This window comes from Triturus cristatus, chromosome 10, assembly GCF_964204655.1.
Source record: "Triturus cristatus chromosome 10, aTriCri1.1, whole genome shotgun sequence".
Lineage (NCBI taxonomy): Eukaryota > Metazoa > Chordata > Amphibia > Caudata > Salamandridae > Triturus > Triturus cristatus.
Window position 1 is genome coordinate 571,228,940 of NC_140593.1, and position 20,491 is coordinate 571,249,430.

The 20,491-nt window shown below is 54.6% G+C and overlaps 1 protein-coding gene across 3 annotated transcripts in view; it reads left to right on the plus strand.

Moving 5' to 3' along the window:
* Positions 1–20,491, plus strand: part of ABCC1 (ATP binding cassette subfamily C member 1 (ABCC1 blood group)) — a 1,390,768-nt gene that overhangs the window by 679,840 nt on the left and 690,437 nt on the right. The gene's annotated exons all lie outside the window — the stretch shown is intronic.

A 20,491-nucleotide genomic window follows, 5' to 3' on the forward strand; every position in this document is an offset into this window, starting at 1 on the left:
TCTATGTTCAGTTTTCGGTCGTTTCAACTCAGCTCAGTGTAGTCTTCACAGCTGTTCAAATCTGAGTTCCTCTGGCTGGCTCACCTATTTATTAACCTTAAATGGAATTCTGCACAACTTTAAAATGTGTCCCCATTTTCAATAATCTGTTCTTCTAAGAAATCATTTTGAATTGATTTTAAAACTGTCAGAAGCTGAGATTATTTTGGAATTCTGAACATCCAATTCTCATGCTGGTGCATTCCGTTGGTTTTTCTTCACACCCAAGGGGGGATTCTGATTCACAGGACGAGGAACCAGAACATATCCTACACAGCAAGATTTGAGGTTTTCTCACAGGACGCATGCACATCACAGCCTATGCGCTGATGTTGACAATCTGATAGACATCTAGCCGCAGATTCCTTAACTTAGAATATCCCCAGGCGTCAGACTGGATCCGTAAAATGTTTTACAGCAGCACCTCTGCGCGCTGGGGGACGGCGCCACACGACCCCCCCCCCCCCCCCCCCCGGACGTCGTCCACAGATGTGACGTCAGCGAGGTCAAATAAGTCCCTCCCGGCGCGCTGACGTCAGTTTCCTCCTTTTCCGCGTACAACGTGGATCCGGAGTAAGCAGTTCCTCTGGCCTGTTTTCAGGCCCTTTTCTGACGCTTCGCATCTGGAACAGTGTGCAATGCCTTCAGGCTTTAAAACTTGTACCTCCTGTTCGCGGCAAATGTCCACGACGGACCCACACCTTATCTGTATGTGGTGTCTAGGTAAACACCACGACTCGTCGGACTGTGATGCCTGCCAACACCTCAAGCCGAAGTCCCGGCGTGAGCGCAGGCTGAAGCTGCTTTTGGCTCGTCCGTCTCGGTCGGAATCGTCTCGGCCTCCGGCCTCCTCATCTGCGGCAGGTCCCTCTGGCAGTGGGTTCCATGTGCGGCGTCGGCTGGCCTCTGGTTCCCAGGTGCATCGTTCGCCTCGCTCTGGTAAGTCACTGCGTATATAGCAGAGGTCCTAGACCTCACTTCCTTCTGTTGTCGAGGGCACTGGTTCCCAGAATCTTCTGAACGTGCGCCCCCGTGAGTTGCCCCTTATCCGTCTTATCCTGGCGTGGGGGCGACTCGGGCCCGAATGGAGGTCTACGCAGCAGCCCTGCACCCCTCCCTTGGGTCCCCTCTCCCTGGAGCATCCTCGGAGCCTCTGCTAAGTGCGGGGTCTCAGGCTGGCGGGTTCGCCCCCGGCACCAACTGTTCCCCTTGCCTCTAGGGATGATGGAAATATGGTGTCAGGTCGTGGCCCGGTTGGGTCCCCCTGTTCGACCCATAGCACCCCTGCTGCGCCGCATTGCCCAGTGGGGCTCCTTGTGGCGTCGCAGGTGGTTGCTGGTGCTCGCAGCTTGGCTCCAAGCCCACCTCGGCCTTCCGAACATGCGGCTGGAGTCGTGGAACCGTAACATTTTCGCCTCCACTAGCGCAGCTCTTTGATCACTAAACACACTGTGTCTTGGCTCAGGCTACTTCTGTCCCTTGGGACTCTGCCGAGTCTCTTCTATCGGCCTCTTCTGAGGGCGCTCGTATTGACCTCCTTCCTCTTCTCCGTGATGGCCGTGATTTGGCGGAATTTACAATCTGCTCAGCATTGGATTCTGCGGATTCCTTAGGCCGGGCAATGACTGGTTCGGTGGCTCTACGGCGCCAAGCTTGGTTGCGAGATGGCGTCTTTCCGGAGAATATCTGGGAACGCCTTGTTGACCTACCCTTTGATGGGGTCCTTTTGTTTGCCCATGCTGTTTCGGCTGTTGGGCACCTCCTTGCGGAATTTCATTCTTCCCCCATAGGCCTGTATCTTAACGGTTTCCTTTTCCCATGATCTGGGTTTGTTGACCATTTATTTGATGTCCACTGGTTGCATTGGCGTCCACTAGTTGCACTATGCATTTTTAGGCTGGCGGTAAGCCTACTGTGGCGGTGTTTCACAGATAGTTTGTGTTCTGTCCTCTGATTATGGTTTACCCTAAGAGGTGTTCCCCCATGGTTCTTGGGGATATGACCTACTTTAAGTGGAGTACCTGTATGCTATTGTATAGCTCCGCCTTGCGTCATGCGGTCATGGAGGCCCCTTTGGGCTGTCTGCGTCCACTGACGCCCTTGTGTTACCGTTGCACGGTGTTCAGTGTTGTGCCTTTTCATGGGTGCACTAAGTGGGTTCCTCCTGTGGCACCCGTAGTTGCGTGGTCATAGCTACCCCCCCCCCCCCCCCTTTTGCTCTCTACCTCTTACCTCTTCGCTACTGCGAAGTCTGGTCCTACGTCTCAGTGTTTCATGGAGCACTTCACTGATTGTACTCAAGATTGCCCTAGTTCTGCACAGTGATGTCTTTTCTTGCACCTCTAACTGCGCTTTGGGTCTTTCCCTGCATCTTCGGTACCCAGGGTTCCTTGCGTTCCACTCCCTGGGATGGTCCACTCGCTTCACGATGCTTCTTCTTGACTTGTACTATATAGTCCCACTCTTCTGTACGGGTAGATTTCCCCTCACAGTCGGAGGAAGTGGTCTGGGTATTTGAGGTTCTTCTCAAAGGTTATGCGTGTTCCTGTTCATGGCTCCTAGTGGCACTCTAGGTGCCTCTGCGGCCACTCCCTTCGAATGTCTTTTCTACTATGTCTCCTGTGCCTGCGGGACAGCTCCTCCTCTGCAGGTTGTCCCAGGTGTTGCACCCTGCTTCTTTATATTCGTGGGTGAGTTCTCACCTCGACCTTCAACCTCCTTGGTTGGGAGGTTCCATGCACATTTTTGCTTTTGCAGGGGCTGTCTGCTCTGTGCAGCTACAGAGTGCTACTATCAGCCCCTGTCACACTTTGGTGACTAGGTGTGCACTTGGCGTGTCTTTGTTCCCGCCTGCCCTTCTACAGGTTGCTCAGATCCTGCCTCTTGCCCTTCGCTTCATGGCTGTGGCCTTTCTGGCCTCCCTTGTGTGAGCTGTGTGAGAAGTTGGCCTGATGTATGATGTCACTAGTTCTAGTGTACACCTTATATCAGTCCAAACAACCCTTATGGTGATTGGTTGTAAAGTCAACCTTATAGACCAGCTATCCTAGTGGTAGCATGGACAAGAGCAATCTTAGGCTAAACTCTGAAAGGCATGTGAAGCCAGCTGTTATACCATATGTAATCCCTTGAATACCAAATGAAAGGACACCACAACAGATATATATATAAAATAAAGTGTATTTATTCTAGACAAACCCTCAGCACTCTTTATGAGATTCGAGGTAAGTACAACACAATCTTATTTATGCATACATTAAGTCACACAGGTAAGTAATACAGTTAGGCCCTAGGGGCCACGCAAACCTATACTAAAGAAGTGGTATAAGGACCACTGTCACGGAAATAGGATAGGCCTAGGCCTAGGGAATCGCTGGGGCTACACTTCACTAGCAACGGGTAGGAAGTGGGAGGCCCACTGGATTCAGGTGCAGAGTGGAAACACTCACGCGTAATGCGTAAAAGTCGATAGAATTACTAGCAGTTAGAAATTAACAGTTTAAGGACACTTCTGAAGCAGCTAGAGAGTCGAGACTCGGAAACTAGACCCTAGGATAGTCACTACCCTTGTGAGCACCGAAGTACCCAAGTTACCTAGCCCACGTACTGCGGGTGCATAGGTGTGAACTTGTGTCGGGTTTCGTCGTGGACTTCTATGGATGCCTGAAGGAAAGTTGCTGACAGGCAGTCAGTGAAGAGTGTCCGGTGGATCCCAAGGCTGGGATCGAGAAGAGAGGAGACCTACAAGCAGAAGGGACAGAGTCAAGGTCACCAGCCAGTGACCACGTGGAACCAGGAAGGAACCAGGCGATGTCGTGAAGATTGCAGGTGAAGGTGAAGCTTGTCGCTGCAGCCACGGGGACCAGGAGACGACTAGGATGACCAGGACCAGGAGGCGAGCTGTCCCACGAAGGCTCTTGCTGTCGGCGGCGTCGAAGTCGAACTAGGACTCACCAAGCCTTGGCAAGCGGATCCCACGAAGAACGGAGGACTTGCTTCTGGTGCAGACCAGGAAGGTCTGGGGTGCTTCTCTTTTGCAAAGAAGCGGGAGCCAGTCTGGAGGAGCCAAACCAGCAGTGAAGATTTCAGGGTGCGTCGTCACAGAGGCCACTAGCCAACGGGCAAGCAACCGGACAGGCGTGGCAAGCAGGAAAATGCAGAAGGGCCCCACGCAGGACTCGTGGAGTGTGGGGGGCTGATCTTCGGTGCAGATGGTGCTTGGGGCTTCTCAATCCCCGGTGCACAACTTCGAGGGTGCCTCAGAAGCTGCACTGGAAGATACTAGCCACTTTTCCCAGGTAGCCGGTCCCACGTCTCTCGTAGCCTCCACGGATCTCAGCTTGGCTGTGGATGTGGATCAGGGTCGGAGAAGTCTGGAAGTCAAGGCTCTGGTCGGGCTCTGCAGTCGGTCCTTCGTAGAACTTCAGCAAAGCAAAGGGTAGTCTCTTGATGGTGCCTGTTTGCACAGGGTAGCCACTTTTTGGCCACAAGGGAGATTCTTCAGTCTTCTTCTTTCGTCGAATGTCGAAGGTCCAGAGTTTCTGTTCAAGTTGCAGGTTCAGGATAATCTAATCTCCTGGGGCCCAGCTACCACTCTTATACTAATCTGGGGGGCTGGGTTGCCTGCTAGGTCACGCCTTATGGGTGGGACCAGGAAGGGGGGTGGCTACACCCCCTTCCCTTTGTCCAGTTTCGCGCCAGGACTGGGGCTGGAGTGCCCCAGCACCGGTTTGAACTGGACTATGCATGGGACACCTTGTGTGCCCCAGGCATGTCTCATTCCATTCAGCCCTCCCTGCCCCAATACACTAAAGTCTGTCTGGGGAGGTGGTAGCACCTCCCCAAGCAGGAAACCTATTGTCCAAGCCTCCCTTGCCGGGGTCACTCCCAGCAGCAGGAGGTCAGACTTGTGTCTGTGGCAGCAGCATCCATTTTGTGATGCTGAGGCTTTGGTTAGAGTTAAACAGCAAAGTAGGATTTTAACATGTCTCTCCCTCTTGAAGGGGGGAATAATATCCTCATCACCAGAAATGGGATGGGGGTATTATTCCAAAGTTACACCTTACACGACATGTTTTGATACAGCCAACCCATAGTTACCATAACCGTTTAAGATTATAAGGCCCTTTAAGAGTATATGGTAGGCTACATCATAGAACAGCTATAAGGACATGGTTCCGAAAGCTGCAGACAGGGTCAGCTCATGCTAGAGCACCATCTCACATGTTACCAAGCACTCTGCCTCCAGGATTGTTAAGGCCTGCCATAGGAGTGGCTGATAGGTACACATGTGTCTATTTTAAGGGTAGATATAGGTATACTATATCTAAGCAAGGGGTGATTACACGACCTTGCCCCAGCTGAGTGATCAGCCAGTTGTCTGATTGGAAGGCCAGACCAGGGGTGGCATAATACATGCTGCAGCCCCTGGGAGGTCTAGGGTACACCTATGCCCTTGGTACCTAGGGTACACTGTACAGGGTCCAATAAGGTGATCCTTACCAATTGGGATTGTATCTAGGGTACATGGAGTCCATTTTAAAGAGAGAGCAGACAGCCTGAGACTCTGAATGGCAGGATCTCAGGCCAACTAAGTCGAAAAACCAGCTAGACACTAGGCAAAAAGTTGGGGGTAACCATAGTCAGATATCCACCTTCCTACAAGCTGGCCTGGTAGGCGCTGGTTATATTTCTGAAATCCGCTAGCATTCCTTGGTGTCCCTTGAATGCACCATTGAGTGGGGAGTAGTCCTTCTCCCTCTGTCATTCTGGGCTCCCTCTCTTCTGTTCTTGAATAGGACTAGTGCGGTTTCTACATCTCATACTATTACGAGTATGGTGTCGCACAATTCTGGCAGTTTGGGAAGTCTTTTCTTTTGCTCTTGCAAACCACTTGGGTTGCTCTCTGGCTGTTCCGCCACAACCTTCCCCATGGTCCATCACTCTGTTGCTGGCACAGTGCTTCGGGCACCTTCTGTTCTATCGCAGACCCACCTCCCCCTGGGGGTATGCCTGTGGTATCTATTCTAAGTTAAGGAATCTACGACTAGGTGTCTCTATCAGATGTACTAGTTACTGACCTTCGCTAACGATGTATCTCGTAGAGACGTTGTCTAGCCGCAGATTCCTTAACGCCCACCCATCCTCCCCATTCGGCGAGGACTTTGCCAGATGAGTTCCCCACTTTGCCTTCCTTCAGTTGCCATTGGTCTTCTTTAAGGGTGCTCACATAGTTGTGACCTCTTTCATAATTGCCATAGGCGGATGCCTCTACCAGGTAGCTTCTTTCCTGTAAACGGTGCCTTTTCTTTCACCTTCCTCAGGAGATTCTTCTTCTTCTCCTGTTGCTCCCTCCCTCTCACCATCGCCATTGAGTCAGTACCCTTGTCTCCTCTATGGTCACCTTCTTTGGAGTTTACTGGGCTATGTTTCGGCCTTCCCTTGCTATAGGGGAATACCATTCTTTTCATACTTTCTACTTTCTCGCAGTAGACTGTTCTTCCGGTGTTCTGTCCTTGTTGGTCGGCACGGTTCTACTTGGTAATGACAATCTATCTGGCTTCAGACTCCCGCTCAGGTGCAAGATTTTCTTGCCACCTTGGACCGCCTGTTTAGGCCTCGGGCTCCCACCAGCGCGCCCTCTGGCCCCGCAGTCCTGTGTCCGGATCCGGTCAGGCCGCGGACGCCGCAGGATCCTGCACCGCTGTCTCCGACCATGGCGCCACAAGGTCCCGCACTGCCGGCTCTAGCCCAAGCGCTGCCCTCTGCTCCGCCTCCGGCGCCGCAGTGGGTACTATTTGTCCCACCCCTGGCCCGGTTCTTGAACACTTTTGTCCCTACCTGTTATCCGCACTGGGATATGATGCCGGTTTGGCCCCGACTGGCGCAGTTTGTTCCTTCCCTGGTCCCTACCCTACAGCTGCAGCCTGTCCAGCATGCGGTGGAGGATGACTGGGAGGGGTCAGAGTACCCTCTTGCTCTACAGTGTGACTCCGAGCAGGACTGGGCGGATGAGTTAGAGGAGGCCAGTGGCCTCGATCTCTCCTCTGACCCGGGGTTTGTTTCTCCTCTGTCTATCATGGAGGAGGGCGCCTCGTACACGATGGCGCTTCGTCGGGCCGCTGAGGTGCTCTACCTTGATCTACCCACGGTGGCCCTGAGAACTAATCTCCTCACTGACGTGCTCCAGACGGCGTCCACTTCGTTGGAGTCGCTGATGCCATTTAACGATACCCTCACTGATGTCATGCTGGGCAGCCACAGGGGCCCCGGTGGATAAGAAAGTTGCCAGGCGTCATCGCCCGGCACCGGGTGACCCTGCCTTTCTCACCACTCATCCTATGCCTGAGAGTTTGGTTTTCCAATCTTGGACGTCCCAGAGTGCCTTTCTCACGGCTCCCCTGGATAAGGACTCTAAAGCTGGAGCAGTTCGGCAAACAGTTGTTCTTTGACCAGCTTAGGGCTGAGGTCAGTGAACACCGCCTGCCTCTTGGGCTGCTATTCCCACGCGGTGTGGGATGCCATTGCACAGGTGCTGCCTCAGTGTCCTGAGGAGGCCCAGGCTGTGCTGTCTCAAGATGTTGCCGAGGGTAAGGATGAGGCTAGGTTCGCCATTCAGTGTGGTTTGGACACTGCGGAATCACTAGGTAGAGCCATTTCTACGACTGTGGCGCTTCATCGCCACGCCTGGTTGCGGTCTACCAGGTTCTCGCCAGATGTTCAAAGCTCGCTCATGGACATGCCCTTTGATAACACCTGCCTATTTGGCGATAAGGCTGACAGTGCGCTGGAGTGTTTTAAGGACTCAAGGGCAGTGGCCAAAACTTTAGGTCTTTAAACGAAAAGCCCAACCACTCCTGGTTTTCGTTCCTTTTCTTGGCAACGGCAGGGGCGCCCAGGCACGTTCCTTCAGCAAGCCTGTGCAGCACCAGCTGCGGCTTCCACAGGGGCGGGTCTGGAAATCAGCGTGGGGGTCAGTCCACCTCCGCTGCTTCTGCCTGCATACCGTCCTAATCTGAGCTTTGTGGAGCACCCTACGCCATTGGGTGGCAGGATTCGCCATCACCTCCCCCACTGGCATGCTATCACATCGGACATGTGGGTGCTGCAGATCCGTAAGGGTTACTCCCTTCCCTTTCTGTCCATCCCTCCAGCCATGCCACCTCAGTACCACCTCATGTCGGGGGAACACTTGGCGGCTCTCCAGCAGCTTCCCTTCATAGGAGCTGTTCTGGATTCAACGCTGTTTCGGGTTTATCCGCCCGAGCAGCGAGTCTGGGATATTCAGGCTATGATTCAGAACTTTCAGCCTCTATCCCGGGTGTGTCAGTATGACCTTCCGGCTCCTGGGCCTGATGGCCTCCCGCATCCTGCTGGTGCAACAATGCCAGATGGCATATGCGGTCTCTGCAGTGGGACCTGAAGTTCCAGTGGGTGCAGCATCAGGGCAACCTGTCCAGATCTCGGCGGGCACTGCACTACAATTGCAGTGGTGGCTCATGAATCGCGATTGGGTCAATGGCAGATCCCTCTCCCTTCCCCAACCGGAGCGCACAGTTGTGACAGATGCGTCCCTCCTGGGATGGGGAGACCACTGAGAGGCGGAGATCATGGGACTCTGGTCTCCGGCGGAGTCCCGGCTCCATATCAACCTTTTGGAGCTGCAGGCGATCCGACATGCACTGAAGGCATTCCTTCCCTCAGTCTGGGGAAGAGTGGTGCAGGTGTTCACGGACAACACCACCGCCATGTGGTCTTGCAGCAAGCGGGGCGGGGTCGTGAACCCTATGTCAGGAGGCTCTGCGCCTCTGGACATGGCTGGAACATCAAGGCATTACCTTGGTGTTTCAACACCTGGCAGGTTCTCTGAACGCCAGGGCGGACGAACTCAGCCACCGGTGCTTGATGGATCACAAATGGCGTCTGCACTCAGACGTGGCACAAGGTCTCTTTCTACAGTGGGGAGAGCCTTGGTTAGATCTGTTCGCCACCGAAGAGAAAGCGCAATGCCATCAGTTCTGCGCGTTGGAATTTCCAAGGCGGCACTCGCTTGGAGACGCTTTTCGTCGCAAGTGTAGTTGCGGTCTATTGTATGCCTCTCTGCCTATACCACTTCTGCCTAGAGTGCTGAAGAAGATTTGGCACGACCGGGCTCAAGTCATCCTTGTGTCCCTGGATTGGGCACGAAGATACTGGTATCCCGAGCTACTCAGCATGGTGATCGATCCCCCTATCTGACTGCCTTTTCGGGAGGATCTTCTGTCGCAGCAGCAGGGGGACGGTCCTCTACTCGAACCTGTCCAGCCTCCACCTCCATGCGTGGAGATTGAGCGGCGAAAGTTGATAGCCTTTGATCTCCCTCCCGAAGTCTGTGATGTCATTCTGGCGACCAGGCAGCCCTCCACTAAAACGGTATACGCCTGCAGGTGGAACAAGTTTGTGGCATGGTGCACAGCTAAGGCTGTGGATCCCTTATCTGCCCCTCTTTCTGAATTCCTTCTGTTCCTTCTTTCCTTGGCCCAGCAGGGCTCTGCTCTGGGCACTATCAAGGGCTACCTTTCTGCTATTTCAGCCTTCCTCAGGCTTCCTGATCATCCCTCTCTTTTCAGGTCCCCTGTTGTAAATAGATTCCTCGAAGGCATTACTCACCTTTTCCCTCCTATCCTTTATGTGATGCCGCAGTGGGACTTGAACCTGATTCTCACATACTTGATGTGCGCTCCCTTTGAGCCTCTTCACAACTGTCCTTTGTCTATTAACCTTGAAGACTGCTTTCCTGGTTGCTATCACCTCTGCTAGAAGAATGAGTGAGCTCCAGGGTCTTTCTTGTAAACCTCTATCTGTCCATCCGGACAAGGATGTGCTCAGAACCCGTCCATCCTTTCTGCCAAAAGTTGTCACTGCTTTTCACATCAGGCAAACTATCACTTTGCCCACCTTCTTTCCGCATCCTTCCAGAGAGGAAGTGAGGCTCCGTCTCGAAACGTGCGCTCATATTTTACTTGAACTGCACACAGCAGTTCTGGGTGGAGGACCAGCTCTTTGGCTACGTAGGTGCCAAGAATGGTCGGGCCGTACACAAGCGGACTATCTCCAGATGGGTCGTCTTGTGTATTAAAGCCTGTTCTCTGGTAAAGTAGCCTCCGTTGGGGCTGCGCACCCTTTCCACCAGGGTGACTGCTGCCACTACGGCATTGGGACATGGTGACCCTTTACAAGACATCTGTCAGGCAGCTACTTGGGCTTTGCTGCAAGCTTTTGCTAAGCCTTACTGCCTGGACAGGCAAGTCCAGAGAGACAGCTTCTTTGGCCGTTCAGTTCTCCGGGACTGCCTGGTGTGATCTTGGTTTGCAGACCCACCACCGGGCTTGGTATTGCTGGGGTATCTATTCTAAGGTAAGGAATCTATCACTATGTGTTTCTTTCAGATGAACTAGTTACTTACCTTCGGTAACGATATATCTGTAAGAAACAGTAGTGATAGATTCCTTACCGCCCCACCCAACCTCTCCGTTCTGCGAATTGATTTCTAGGGTAAGGTCATTCCTTTTAGGGTCCTAGTTTCAAGGCTCCAGTGGTCAGTATCTTGCATGGCTCTGTGTTCCTGGTGTGGAAAGTCGTGTACAGAACTGACGTCAGCTCGCGAGGGCGGTGTCTAAGTAGCTGCCGCAACGTCATCTCGGCGACCACGACACCAACGACGGATGCAGAGCTGCACGAATCCACCTTCCGATGCGCAGGGGTAGTGCTGACAAACTTTCTGGATCCAGTCTGACGCCTGGGGGTAATTCTAAGGAAAGGAATCTATCACTACTAATGTTTCTTACAGATTTATCGTTACCGAAGGTAAGTAACTTGTTCATCAATCCATAAGCAGGTGTGTATTGTATGGACCATTACAATAGCAGTTTCTGGGGAAGTGACCATGAGCCATTCTGCATTTTGGAGTAGTAGTAGAAATACTTAATTTGGTTATAGATAACCATCAAAGTGTACACAATACAAAAAATGCAACAATACAGCATACAACATATAGGACAATCATTCACATATAAAAATGGTTAAAGTAGAATACACAAAACAAATTCATAAGATGACTGTACATGACATTACCACACTATATGCATGAAACTAGATCATTGAGTTAGATAACTCATAAAAACAGTAAACCTATCTCATAACTATATATATCTGAAAGAAACACGTTAGTTAGATTCCTCACCTTAGAATATTCCCAGGCGTCAGACTGGATCCGGAAGATTTTTCGTCAGCAATACCCCTTGCGCGTCGCTAGGCGTCGTCTGCGGCTCCGCGTCCGTCGTCGGCGTCGTGCGCCGGAATGACGTCGTCGGAGTACTTAGACGCCGCCCTCGCGCGCTGACGTCAGTTCTTCTTTTTTCCGCGCCAGTAAGCGCAGATCCGGGAGAGCTACCCCTTTAGTCAATTTTTGACTAAGTTTTTTGATCCTTTTTGATCTTGTCTCGACTCCGGTGCCGGTAGGATGCCTGGTTTCAAAGCCTGTGCTGACTGCAACCGCTTGATGTCGGTTACGGATCATCACCGCCGGTGCCTTTACTGTTTGGGCCTCGACCACGACGCGGAGTCGTGTTCGAACTGCAAGGCCCTGACCTCGAAGGCGAGACAGGAGCGGTCCCGTAAGCTCCTCGAGATTCGCCACTCGGCTCCGTGCCCCTCTCGATCCCGGTCCACGAGGAGGTCCAAGGATCGGTCGCGGAGCCGCAGCCGACGTCATCATCGCTCGTCTGGCTCCAAGTCTTCGGGTAAGTCGAAGCACTCCAAGAAGTCCAAGAGGCGACACCGCTCTTCGGACTCCCCTCGCGCGACTCGGCCGAGGGTCTGGGTGGTTCCACCCCAGCGGCTCCAGCGGAGCCACAGGCGCCGCGCAAGTCCCCATACCCGCCGGTCCCTGGGACTGACGCGACGCCGACGGAAGTCAGTGCCTTCCTCTCAGCCATGAGGAGCCTGGCTCCGCCGTCGACGCCCACTGGCGTGCCTTCGGGCCCCGCGGACCCGACTGGGCAACCTTGCATGCCGGCGGCTCCGGCCCCGGCTTCGGCCCCGACGCCGCAGGTTCCCAAGGGACCCGTTCCCGAGTCCCCGCCGATGCCGGTCGACCTCGTCACGCCTCCTCCGCCGGTGTCGACACCGGTTCCACCTCCGACGCCGGCTTCGCTCGGCGTCGAGCCCCAGTTCAGCCCCGCTCCGGATCCGGCGCCGTTACGGCGTCGATGGACGCCGCGTACGGCGCCGTTAGAGACACATTATGTCTATCGTCCGGCTCCGATCCTTCCTCCTGTTTACCAGCAATCGGATGACGGGGGCGACTGGGAGGGGTCCGATGACCCTATGGCCGTTCAGGCTCAGCTGTCACAGGACTGGGCAGATGAACTGGGGGAGGCCAGTGGTCTGGATACCTCACCAGACACTGGATTCATCTCTCCTCCGACTGTGGCTTCGGAGGAGGGTGCTGCTTTCTCTGTGGTGCTGCGCAAGGCGGCCGCAGCCCTTGGGCTCGAGCTGCCTGCCGTGGCTGTGAGGACTAACGTCCTCACTGAGGTGCTTCAGTCTGCAGCAAGCTCCACTGAGCCTCTGCTGCAATTCAATGAGGCCCTCATTGACGTTCTGCAGGGAACCTGGTCCAAGCCCTCCACAGTCCCTCCTGTGGACAGGAACGTCGCCAGGCACCACCGCCCTGCTCCGGGCGACCCCAGTTTTCTGTCCCAACACCCCACCCCCGAAAGCCTGGTTATCCAGGCTTCTACCTCCCAATCCTCCTTCCAGACCGCTCCGCCGGACCGGGATTCCAAGAGACTGGAACAGTTTGGCAAAAAGCTGTTCTCCTCCCTTAGTTTGGGTCTGCGGTCCTTGAATACCGCCTGTCTTTAGGACCGTTATTCCCACTCTCTGTGGGATACGGTGGAGGACGTGCTGCCCCTGTGCCCGGAGGAGGCCCAGACACGACTTACCCAGGCTCTGGCCGATGGGAGGGATGCAGCACGACATGCAATCCGATGTGGGCTTGGCACTATGGACTCGCTGGGTAGGGCGATTTCTACCACGGTGGCGCTTAGACGTCACGCCTGGCTGCGGTCCACGTCCTTTTCAGGGGATGTCCAGAGCACTCTCATGGACATGCCCTTTGATGGCACTCACCTTTTTGGTGGGAAAGTGTACAGTGCGCTGAATCGCTTTAAGGACTCCCGTGCTACGGCCAAGTCCTTGGGCCTCTCGGCCCCACGGTCGCAAACTTCCGCCTTTCGCCCCTTTCGTGGCCAAGGAAGGGGTGCCTCCTCACGTCAGCCTAGCCACCAGCCGCAGAACCAACCTGCGCGCGGACGTGGTTTCCGCCGAGGCGGTTCTGGAGGACGACTCGGTCAGCCCACATCCACCCCGGCAGCATCCGCCTCAAAGCCTTCCTAGTCCGAGCTTTCAGGCCCATTCCACGCCAGTGGGCGGCAGAGTTCGCCATCACCTGCTCCACTGGCGGTCCATCACATCGGGCAGGTGGGTGCTGCAAATCGTCCGAAGGGGCTACTCCCTCCCCTTCGAGACGACCCCTCCAGCCATGCCACCGCAGCACCACCGTATCTCGGGGGATCATTTGAATCTTCTCCACGAGGAAGTTTCGGCCCTCTTGGCCAAGGGTGCCGTCGAGCGCGTTCCGAGCCCAGAAATAGGTCGGGGTTGTTATTCCCACTACTTTCTGGTGCCCAAGAAGGGCAAAGGGGGCCTGCGCCCTACCTTGGACCTCCGGAACGTCAATGCCTTCCTCCGGAAGGAAAGGTTCAACATGTTAACTTTGGCTCAGGTTCTAGCTGCCCTAGACCCTGGAGACTGGATGGTAGCGTTGGACTTGCAGGACGCATATTTCCACATCCCGTCCTGCCGGCCCACCGGCGTTACCTGCGGTTCACGGTGGGTCAGGAGCACTTTCAGTTTACCGTGCTCCCCTTCAGCCTTACCAGTGCCCTTCGGGTGTTCACGAAAGTGATGGCGGTGGTCGCAGCTCATCTGCGCAGATCAGGGGTTCCGGTCTTCCCCTATCTCGACGACTGGTTGTTGAAGGCGGGCTCGCCCCAGGCAGTCGTCTCCCACCTCCAGACTACGGCGGATCTCCTGCATTTGCTGGGGTTTTCCATCAACATGCCGAAGTCACACCTGAGTCCCTCTCAGAAGCTCCTCTTCATCGGAGCGGTTCTCGATTCGGCGCAGTTCCGGGTCTATCCGCCGGAACAGCGGGTCCGGGATATTCAGGCCCTGATTCCCATCTTTCGGCCTCCATCCTGGGTTTCGGTCAGGCTAGTGTTGCGGCTTCTGGGGCTGATGGCCTCCTGCATCCTACTAGTGCATCACGCCAGGCGGCGCATGCGGGCTCTGCAGTGGGACCTGAAGTTTCAGTGGGCCCAGCATCACGGCAACCTGTCCGACCATGTCTTGATCTCGGAGGGCACTGCACAGCATTTGCAGCGGTGGCTCACGGACCGCGATTGGGTCACGGGCAAGAGCCTCTCCCTTCCCCAACCGGAGCATGTCGTAGTGACGGATGCGTCCCTCCTGGGATGGGGTGGCCATATGGGAGAGGCGGAGATCAGAGGCCTCTGGTCTCCGGCGGAGTCTCGCCTCCACATCAACCTGTTGGAGTTGAGAGCGATCCGACTTGCACTGAAAGCCTTCCTTCCCTCTGTCAGGGGAAGTGTCGTGCAGGTGTTCACGGACAACACCACCGCCATGTGGTATTGCAACAAACAGGGCGGGGTGGGGTCGTGGACCCTTTGTCAGGCTCTGCGCCTCTGGAAGTGGCTGGAACACCAGGGCGTCACCCTAGTGGTTCAACATCTGGCGGGCTCTCTGAACGCCAGAGCAGACTAACTCAGCCGCCGGTGCATGATGGATCACGAATGGCGTCTGAACTCCGAAGTGGCGCAAGGTCTCTTTCAGCAGTGGGGAGAGCCTTGGTTAGATCTATTCGCTACCGAAGAGAACGCGCAATGTCAGCAGTTCTGCACGTTGGAATTTCCAAGGCGGCACTCGCTCGGCGACGCTTTTCGTCACGAGTGGAGTTGCGGTCTGTTGTACGCCTTTCCACCTATACCACTTCTGCCCAGAGTGCTGAAGAAGATCAGGCACGACCGGGCCCAAATCATCTTGGTGGCTCCGGATTGGGCACGAAGGTACTGGTATCCCGAGCTACTCAGTATGTTGACCGATCCTCCGATACGTCTGCCCCTTCGGGAGGATCTTCTGTCGCAGCAGCAGGGGACGGTCCTCCACCCGAACCTGTCCAGCCTCCACCTCCATGCGTGGAGATTGAGCGGCGGCAGTTGATGCCATTTGACTTGCCTCCTGAAGTCTGTGATATCATTCTGGCAGTCAGGCGTCCCTCCACAAGACGGTATACGCCTGCCGGTGGAACAAATTTGTGGCATGGTGCACAGCAAAGGCTGTGGATCCCCTTTCCGCCTCTCTTTCTGAGGTTCTCCTCTTTCTTCTTTCTTTGGCCCGGCAGGGCTCTGCCCTGGGCACCTTGAAAGGTTATCTTGCTGCCATCTCTGCCTTCTTGCGGCTTCCTGATCAGCCTTCTCTTTTCAAGTCCCCTGTAGTTACACGCTTTCTAAAAGGCATTACTCACACGTTCCCTCCTGTCCCTTTTGTAATGCCTCAGTGGGACTTGAATCTTGTTCTCACATTTCTAATGTGCGCTCCCTTTGAGCCTCTTCACAATTGTCCTCTTCGTCTTCTGACTCTTAAGACTGCTTTTCTGGTAGCCATCACCTCGGCTAGACGGGTGAGTAAGCTCCAGGCTTTATCATCAAAGCCTCCTTTTCTCTCTGTTCATCCGGACAAGGTTGTCCTCTGGCCTCGTCCCTCCTTTCTTCCGAAAGTGGGGACCCCCTTTCATCTTGGGCAGTGTCACCTTGCCCACCTTCTTTCCGCCTCCGCATCCTTCCAAAGAGGAAGAGAGGCTCCACCGTCTGGACCCAAAACGTGCGCTCTCCTTTTATGTGGACCGCACAAAGCAGTTCCGGGTGGACGACCAACTTTTCGTTGGATACGTGGGTGCTAAGAAGGGGAAAGCTGTGCACAAACGGACCATCTCGGTGGGTCGTTTTGTGCATCAAAATTTGTTATTCATTGGCAAAAAAAGACCCTCCTGTTGGGCTGCGCGCCCATTCTACTCGGGCCACAGCGGCTACTACTGCTTTGGGACGGGGTGTCCCTTTGCAGGACATCTGTCAGGCGGCGACGTGGGCTTCGCTACACACGTTTGCCAGGCATTATTGCCTTGACAGCCAAGTCCGGAGGGATGGCTTCTTTGGCCGTTCTGTCCTCCAGGACTTTCTGGTGTGATCTTGGTTCGCAGACCCACCACCGGGGATGGTATTGCTTGGGTATCTATTCTAAGGTGAGGAATCTAACTAACGTGTTTCTTTCAGATGAACAAGTTACTTACCTTTGGTAACGATGTGTTCGAGGCATGTGGGCTGCTGAATTCATATCTGTGCATAGATCGCCGCCTAGTGTTGGGTCCGGATGTTTGCACGTTGTTGTCCTGGAAGAGTCTTCGAAGTATCCTTGGATAGGTGACTCCTCCCCTGGACTACAGTGCGCATGGGCATCCTCTCCATCCTCAGATTGTTTTTTTCCGCCATTGGGTTCGGATGTGCTATCTTAGCTCAAGTTAGGAAAATTTTTTGGTCGAGGCCAAAAGGCCTTTAGTTCGCGTCGGTACTGTTTATCGATCGGGTTTCGATAGCATTTTGTTAGTTTACTAACTTTCAGCACCGACTTCTTTCGCATTACCTGTCCATCGACTACTTCGACGATGGAATCCAGGACGCCATTCAAAAGGTGTCCGGTATGCAATGCGAAGTACCCACACATCGACGTCCATCCGGTGTGCAACAAATGCCTTTCGCCGGACCACGACGAATCGACATGCATGGCCTGTGCCCGGTTCCGTTCCAAGAAGACTCTCAGGAACCGAAGAGCGGCGAGACTCGAGGCGCGGCACGCGGCACCGGCCCCAACAGACATCTTCGACGAGGCCGACGTCGAAGAATTAGAAGTCATACCCTCCAGTCCCGTTTCCGAACACGACCCCGGATCGGACGAGGGCGACGAGTCACTCTTCCACAGAGGTGAAGACTACACCGAGGTAGGAGACGACGAGGAGGCCTTAGGGGCCGAAGAGAGTAGCTCCAATGATGAACAAGGCCTACCTGTTCAAACCGAAGAAACACCAGCGCCACAGCCTTTGGCTCCGGTCGAGGGATCGCCTTCGGGCCTTACCCGAGACCCATCCCGTAGTTCTTCGGCCCCGCCCTCGGGCCCGGCCTCGGACGTTCAGCGGCAGCCATTGCTGCATAAGCCAGCTGGTTTCCCTACCACAAAACAGAAACCGAAAGCTGCTCCGGTTCATACGAAACCGAAACTGAAAGTGGCGCTGGTCGGATCGAGGCCTTCCACGCCTTCGACGCCAGCGCAACGCGTCGGCACCGACCGCACCAAGAGGGACTTCGGTGCCGAACTGGAATCGGGCGACATCGGAGTCGACAAACGGAAAAAGGCCATCGGCACCGAGAAACCTACTCGGCTACCGACGCCAACGACACCGAGGGCAATACCGCCTGCTTCGCCTCGCGTCGCTCCCTCGACGACGCCGATGCCTCACGTATCGAGGACGTCGACGGTGACCTCCACACCTCGACTCGAGGACCCGCCGGCACCGAAAAAATCCACGCCCGGCTCTACGAACCTGCCCGGTGCCAAAGCCTCAAAGACGCCCCAAGTGCGGCCTGCTGCGACGCAAAGCAACAAAACCACGGCGGCCCTCAAAGACCCGTCGGGTTCCGGGCCGATCGGAGCTCCAGCACCCTCTACGGGGCCAGCCAACATTACCTTCGGCTTGCCTCCGTCAACAATCCCGAAGATGTTCCACCTCAGGACACGGGTTACCCAGACTCCGGTTCCACCAGACGAGACGTCTCCGTCACGTGTCATCGACGCCGACACTGGCAGGATGATTCTCCACGACCGAAGAATAACTTCGGAACCGCCATTGGACCCTTTCAGGATCCCACTAAAAAGGAAGCTGCCTGTGGAATCAGAACCTCTCCTTTATGAACCGTTCCATTCCTCCTACCAGGATCCACACCGGTTCTCCCCCACACGCTCCGACACGGATGCATTGGAGGACTACATGGATGACCAAGCACCCTACCATGTGGACACAGACCCTGATGACCAGCAGGACCCTGATCAAACTTGGGGCGACCCTGCAGACCCCAGTGCACCTCTCGATACACAGTACCCACAACTCTATGGGGCAAAAACATCTCCCACGGAGGATACTGCGGCGTTCAACGCTCTAATTGAACGTGCTGCAAATAACCATGGGGTACAGCTTCACTCAGATACCATCGAGGATGACTTTCTAATGGACACTTTTGCATCCTCAGAAAGACATGTAAAGACTCTGCCAATGCTGCAGGGGGTCCTCAAACCAGCTAAGGACATTTTCAAGGAACCCACCAGGGCACGAGTGATAAACCCCAGGATTGATAAAAAATACAGATCAGCGCCTGGGGATCCTACTTACATCAAAGGACAATTACAACTCGACTCCATCGTCGTAGCGAATGCTCGCAAGAGGGCTCACTCGCAAACGACAGGTGACGCTCCTCCCCCGGACAAAGAGTCCAAGGTGCTAGAGACCTCCGGCAAGCGAGTTGCCGCCCAGGCTGCCAACATATGGCGCATAGCCAACACACAAGCGCTCCTCGCTCGCTACGATAGAGCGCACTATGACACATTGGAGCAACTACTCCAACATCTCCCTGACCAGTTCAAAGAAGGTGCAGAAATTCTTATCAGAGAGGGACAGCTACTCACAAATGCTTCCATCAAATGTGCACTAGATGCTGCAGACACGGCTGCCAGGGCCATAAACACAAGCGTCATGCTGCGACGACATGCCTGGCTACGAATCTCAGGATTCAAGCCTGAGGTACAAAACAACATACTGAACCAGCCCGTCAACCCCGACTATTTATTCGGCCCAGAGGTTGACACCACCCTCAAAGATAAAAAAGGACACGGACACTGCAAAGTCCATGGGCGCCCTCCAAACTCAGTCCTTTCGGAGCGGCTCCTTTCGTCGCCCCGGAAACAAGGGGGCAGGTAGAGGACAGGGGTCACAACAAACGTATAACAAAGGCAATACACAGACCACCTACGATAAAAACACCCGAGGTGGATATCGTGGCTCCAGTACAAAGGGCAGAGGACGTGGCTACGGCAACACCAGGTCCTCCCCCAAGAACAAGCAGTGACGCCCTCTCCCTTCCCCCCGACCACATAACACCTGTCGGGGGAAGACTACAAAGGTTCCTGTCCACGTGGAACTCCATCACCACGGACAGGTGGCTCAAAGATATTGTAAAATACGGTTACTGTCTGGAGTTAATCTCCACTCCACCCACAATACCACCAAGAAACCGTCCTATGTCCTCAGAGCACTTAACGCTCTTACAGCAAGAGGTACAAAGTATGCTTCTAAAAGGCGCTATAGAGGTCGTCCCCATCCACGAGCAGGGTACGGGGGTTTACTCCCTCTACTTTTTAATTCCAAAGAAGGACGGGTCGCTCAGGCCTATATTAGACCTGGGACCCCTGAACCAGTACATTCTTTCAGAGCACTTTCACATGCTCACCCTACAGCAAGTCCTTCCGCTTCTCAAGCAGGGAGACTTCCTAGCCTCACTGGACCTCAAGGATGCGTACTTTCACATACCCATCCACCCCTCACACAAAAAATACCTCAGGTTCACTGTTCAGGGGCAGCACTATCAGTTCAAAGTCCTTCCCTTCGGCGTGACAACAGCGCCCAGGGTTTTCACGAAGTGCCTAGCTACGGTGGCAGCACATTTACGGAGGCAGCATATACACGTCTACCCCTACCTAGACGACTGGCTCGTTCAAGCGAAGTCAGCACAGCAATGTGCAAGCCACATGTCCCGCACCATTCACCTTCTTCACAGTCTGGGATTCTCACTAAATTACCCAAAGTCCCATCTCCAGCCCGCACACGTACAACAGTACCTAGGTGCGACTATAGACACTCTGGCGGCCACAGCTCAGCCAAATTTAGTGAGGATCAACAGCATACAACTGCTGATCTCCAAGTTCAAACCCAATCACTCGCTTCCGGCGCGAGTGTTTATGCAGTTGATAGGCATGATGGCCTCCTGCATCTTCATAGTCCCGCACGCGAGGTTACATATGCGCCCACTTCAGGAGTGCCTAGCACGTCAGTGGAATCAGGCTCAAGGACAGTTGAAAGACCTAGTGTTGGTGAGCGGTCGGGCATACAACTCTCTGCATTGGTGGAATCCACAAAACCTTTGCAAGGGCCGACCGTTCCAAGAGCCTG